Below are 5,941 nucleotides of genomic sequence, written 5' to 3' on the forward strand. Positions count from 1 at the left end.
TAGATTTTCTCCATGGAGATGTGACATGCTCAATTGCAGGTGTAATCTTTTGATTAGATGGAGGTGTGACTCTACCCATTCTAGGTGGGTCTTAATTAAATTACTGGAGTCTTTAAAAGGGGAAAAGTTTTGGAGAAACCTCAGAAATGACAGAAACGACAGCTGACAGAGAGAGAACCAACAGAAACTCGAGGGCTGAGAGAGAGGACAGAGACACAAATGTTTGGAGATGCTTGGAGCCCAGCAGACATTGCTGTGTGCCTTCCCGTGAGATGCTAAGCAAGCCAGAAACTGGAGAGAGCCAAGAAAAGCCCTGCAGAAGCAAAGTGAGGAACCCCACATGGACAGAGACTGAAAGCAACAGAGTCCAGGAGCGAGGGATCAGTGGAGGCCAGCCACGTGACTGTCCAGTTGACAGAGGTGTTCCTGGCCCATCAGCCTTCCTTGAATTAAGGTAACCTCTTGTTGGTGCCTTAATTTGGACACTTTCACTTCTTTAGAACCGTAAACTTGAAACTTATTAAATTCCCCTTTTGTAAAAGTCGTTCCAGTTCTGGGATATTGCATTCCAGCAGTTAGAAAACTAACACATCCATGATTTTTAAAAGTCTCAGGAAACTAGGAAAAGGAGGGGCTATCCTCAATCCAATAGGAGACCTCAAGAGAAGTGACTGGGCAGGCCACGGTGGCTCAGCGGCAAGAACGCTTGCCTGCCATGCCAGAAGACCCGGGTTCGATTCCCGGTGCCTGCCCATGTTAAAAAAAAAAAAAGATAAGCGTCTTACAGCAAACATCATTCATGGTAAAAGACCGAATGCTATTTACTAAGAAGGAGAACAAGGCAAGGATATTCATTCTCACTATTCCTATCAAACATTGCAGTGAGACCCTAGACATTGCAATGAATCCCTTTGCTCCCCCAAAGCATATAGACTAGAAAGGAAGAAATAAAAGATGAACCTCATGATACACAAAAATTAATTCAAAATGAAATATAGACCTACTTAGAAAGCCTAAAACTATAAAAACTTGTAAAAGAAAATATAGAAGGACATTTCTGTAAACTGGATGGTGCAAATTTTCTCACTTTCAGCCAAGTTCCCCGAGATCAGATGCCACTCCTTAGGGGCATTGAAACTTTGGACAGGTCTATCAGTGTAAGCATTGCGTGCTTGTTAGCTGTAGCAGTCCGGACAATGATAATGGCAAAGAGTTCGCGAAGATTTTCCAACTGTTCAGTACTTTATGTGCACAATATTACATTCAATCTTCATAAAAACTCTTGGAGAATGATACTATAATCATCATGCCCACTTTACAGATGAAGAAGCAGGCTTGAAAGTAATTAAATAATATGCCCAAAGTCACACAGCTAGTAATTTGCAGAAATTAGACTTGAACCCAGATGGTCTGAGTCCAGTGAATGTACCCATAATCAAACCATATCGGTATTTAAAAGACAGCAAGGGTAGCTGAGAAGAAGTGAGTCCACTCGACAGAATGATTTACATGGTGCAGTAATTAAGAAGGTTGGCAGTGCTTGCAGGCTGCCTGGGTAATAAATTCCAGCCCTCTCACTTGCTAGAGGTGTGCCTTTGGGCAAGCCATTTAACCAGTGTCCTCTTCTGTAAAGGAGTACCCACCTGGTGGCGTTATTATAAATATTAAATGAGATGATACATGTAAAGCAGTGATCAGGGAACCTAGAATGTAGTAGGAGCTTAATAATTGTTAGCTGTTACTGAACACTTAAACATAAGGGTATCCAGCAAGTGACAAATCATTCCTTGCTAGGATACTGACTGGAAGTGTCCTGGAGGCTTTTATGTCCAGGTACCTGGTTCAGCATCATCCTTGCCTTATGAGCTAAAGTTCCCATCTGGAACTATTGATTCTTCCATCTTAGTCTGGTCTCTCCCTGGGGTCAGTAAGAGACCTTCTATAGGAAGACAGCTCTCAAGCTTTCCTTTTGTAATTGCCCCGAGGTGAGCCTTTAAAATGAGGAGACATCCTGTTCCAACTACTCATAGCTGAGCATGTGAATTTCCAATACTACTGCCATTTCTTCTCTTTGGACAAGCCTCTTACTATTAAAATTTAATAACAATTGCTGACATACATATAGCCTTATTCAGTTTACAAAGCTCTTTTCCATCCATTATCTCTCTTAACCCTCACAACATCTGTCGGAAAGAAGTATATTTTTCTCCATTTTACAAGTGAAGAAAATAAGTCCCTGAGGAGTAGCATGATTGTCTGATGTCACACAGTAAATGCAGAGATGCACCTCAACTTCTAGTCTTTTGGCTCCAATATGTCAGGAGTGGCTCATCAGTTCAGATACCCTACTAAAGTATAGAGTCCAGTGTATCAGCCCTGATTTATTTGGGGGGAAGCTTGGGGGAAGTAGGTAAGTTATTTAGGTCTATTTTGGTTGGAAGTGACAAAAAAAAAATCAAACTAGCTGAAGCATAATAATAATACTAATAATTTATTGGCTCACCTAATAGAACAATCCAGAAGTAAGCCTTCAGGCCTGATGGAGCAGATGTGCAAACATTATCATCTAGACTTTCTCTGTTTTCTCATCTCAGCTTCCCTCTGTGTTAATCTCATTCTTAAGCAAACTCTGCACTTGGGGTGGCAGAGACAGCCCCCAGTAGCTGCAATTTACAAACTTCTCAGCTCCACAGACTCTGTAGAAGAACAAACACCGCTTTCTTGTAAGTCCCAGAAAAAGACCTGGGTATCATTTGTAACTTCTTGGATTGGGCCGTGGGCCCACGCCTGAACTGATCACTGTGGCCAGGTCAGTGTAGTGCTCTCGTCAAAGGCCTGGCAGAAGTGCTCCCTCTGGGGAGAAGCGTGGTGATGAGGGGTGAGTCCCACCACACCCAAGGACGCGGTGAGAGGAAAAGGAGTCTCTTTACTGAAAAAGTACTGCTATCAGAAATGGTGCCGGTGCCAGGCAAATCTATACAGGATGCTTTCGGTCTGCATTGTTAGACTAGAGCAGCCGGGATAGAGTTCAGAGAGAGGGCCTGGGGGTCCTATCTTAGCAAGGACTCAGCTCTTGCCTCGAGGGAGAATGGTGGTGTATTACTTTTTTCCTGGACTACCTAACTTGGCTAAGGTTAGGGGAAAAAAAGAGCAATAATTCATGGCAGAGTAAGCAGTAAAGATGGAGTTTCCGGCTCCAGGAACTTATGTTCAGAACAGCACCCAAAAGAGGAATTCCCAGAACCTTTTATCTCCCCACCAAGCTGAGAGCAGGGACCACGTCTCTTTTACCCACCGTCACACCCCCAGTGTCTTGCATAGTGTCTGGCACAAAGCAGGGGCTTAACACATATTTCTTGAGTGAATGGATAAATTAATGAGTCACACTGGTCAGTCTGATTGGCAGGATTGATCCATCTCTGTGGATGAGTCAGTCCCCTTCTCTGGCCTCTGTTTTCTATCTGTAAGGTAGGGAAAGGGGTAGAATGGACTCTTTCCACAGCCTCTTCCAGCTCATGATGCCAGGATCATGTGACTCTCAGGGGACAGCCATAAGTGCCCTCTCCAAGAAACCAATGCAACAGGAAACCAAAGTTATTGAGCACTGTGTACCCAGGCCCTGGGCAAGATGCGTTAATATGGGTCTGAGGTTCCCAAATTGTGGGATCGTATAGACCCATAATTAAAAATAATTTTTTTATACATGGCTGCCTTTTTTTTTTTCCCAATAAGGACATTTTTAAAAGTTCTATTGGCTATCACCACCATTTGTCAAAAGAAAGATTTTTTACATAATCTCAGAAAAAAAAAATAACATTCCTCCCTTCTAAGCCCCTCAACTCCCCAAGTAAGACTGTTGGCAACCTTAAGTGATTATTTTTACTGTAGATAAATGTTAATTTCAACAGACGGATCCCCATGTAGAGTCAGCGTCTGGGACCTCACTAATGTCGATTATTTTACACACACACCCATCCTACATACACACCTATATCTGTGATGTGGTGCTTAATCTGCCCACTTATAGAGAAGAGAACAGACGTTCAGAGAGGACAAGTGCAAGGCACAGAGATAAGTCCATTTGGGTTCTAGCCAAGATCACTTTGACAGACCCTAACCCAATAGCTTTTTTCCTTCAGGAAAAGAAATGACCCAAACTGGCTCCCGTGGAGTGCCCCAGGGTGTGCTCTTGGGCCTAACCGTGAGCCATGCTTTGAAGCTTTGTTCTTTAGCCCACCTTCATGGTGTGTCCCCTTAGTGCTAGGCACTGGACTGGGCCCTGGGGAGAGTGGGGAAGGACACCAGTACATTCTTAGTCTTCTCTCTCTCTCTCTCTCTCCTCTCGTCCTCCTCAGGTTTACCCTAGGTCTTGTTTCCTAGGTGTTGCTTCTTGTGCCGGTGGCCAACGAATCCCCAAACCAGGTGTGGGTTGACAACAGTTCAGGGGTTCCCTCTCCCAGGAGTGTTGGCAGTTTCCTAGGAGACTGTGGAAACCTGCAACGCCTCCGAGACCCAAAGGACTGGAAGTGTAATGGTGGAGCTTCAGGCATTGTGATAGGTTGTAGAGGAGGTAATTTGGGGGCAAGTGATCCTGTTCAAACCCTGTCAGATAACACCCCGTTCAGCTCCTCCCCCGATCCCACAGGCTTTGCGGATCCCACAGCCCCCACAGGATAGCCTGGAAGGAGGAGGCCCCCACATCAGACGGCCTGCCGTGGAGGGGGCCTGCCGCTCTAGCTGGGGGGCCCGGGGGGCCGTGCGCACCCGTCCCCTGACTGCTTGCACCGGGAGCACCCCTCCCCCAAACCGCCCCCCGCTCGCCGGCTTGCGGAGGGCACGCGCCTCGGCCGGGCCGCGCCAGTGCACGCGAGCGCGCGCTTCGGCACGGGCGCGCGCCCCGGGGGAGAACCCGAGCAAGATGGAGGCCGCGCCGAGGCCGCCGCCTGGGCCCAGGCAGCCGCTCCTGGGAGCGCCGAGCGGCGGCGCCTAGGCCGTGTCAGTGCCGGACCCGTCGCCCCCGACCCGGCCCAGGTGGGTCTCCCCGTACCTCCTCCCGGCGGCTGCCGGCTCCGCGCGCGTCCGGCCTGGGCGCGGGGCAGCGGTGCCCCCACCCTCGGCCCTCCTCGGGCCCGGCCGCTCCCCGGCGCCCCGGGGACAGCCCTTGCCCATCTCCCGCCCCCTGCAGCCCCCGGCCTCTCATCCCCTCGGCCTGGACTGTCCCTCTTCCAGCCCCGACCCGCCAAACCTAGGCTCCCTGTGTCCCCAGCCACCCCTACCTTCTAAGGCTCTCCCTCCAACCCCGCGTCCAGACCCTGCAGTCCCAGCCCCCGACTCTCCTCTCGCCTCACCCTGTCCAGCCACTTCACCCTTTGAGGCCGGCATACCAGCCCCCAGTCCCCGTCCCGGCCCCCATATCACCTTCCTGGTCCCCCTCTTCTTACCCCTCAGAGAAGCGCCCACCTCCTCTCCATAGCCCCTTTATACTCACCATCCTTCTACTCGTCTCCTTTTGAGCCCCATATATTCATCCCCTCTACGAATCCTCCCCAGCCAGTCCCCAGCCCCCATTCCGTCTCCCCATGGCCCCCTCCTCTTCCCCCACTCCCGGCCCCCAAGCCCCCTGCCCAACTCTCCCGTAACTGCTTTCTAGCCTCCTTCCAATTCTAGCTGCCGTATCCTCATCCCTGCCCTCTCATACCAGCCCCCCAACTTCCACATGGCCCCATCCTAGGCCCCCCCCATAGGGAAGCTTTGCCAGTCCGCTCAACACTCTCACGAACCCCTTCCAGGCCCCCCATACCAGTCCGCAGGCCCCCCCAGCTCCTCCTCAGTCCCCGTCCTCGCCCATTCCTTGGCTCAGGGCGCCCCTCGCGCACGTCCCCAGCTCCCGCCCCGCAGCCCCGCGTCCGGTCCCGGGCCGGCGGCCCCCACCCGCCGCCGC

The sequence above is a fragment of the Tamandua tetradactyla genome, chromosome 9 (assembly GCF_023851605.1).
Source record: "Tamandua tetradactyla isolate mTamTet1 chromosome 9, mTamTet1.pri, whole genome shotgun sequence".
NCBI lineage: Eukaryota > Metazoa > Chordata > Mammalia > Pilosa > Myrmecophagidae > Tamandua > Tamandua tetradactyla.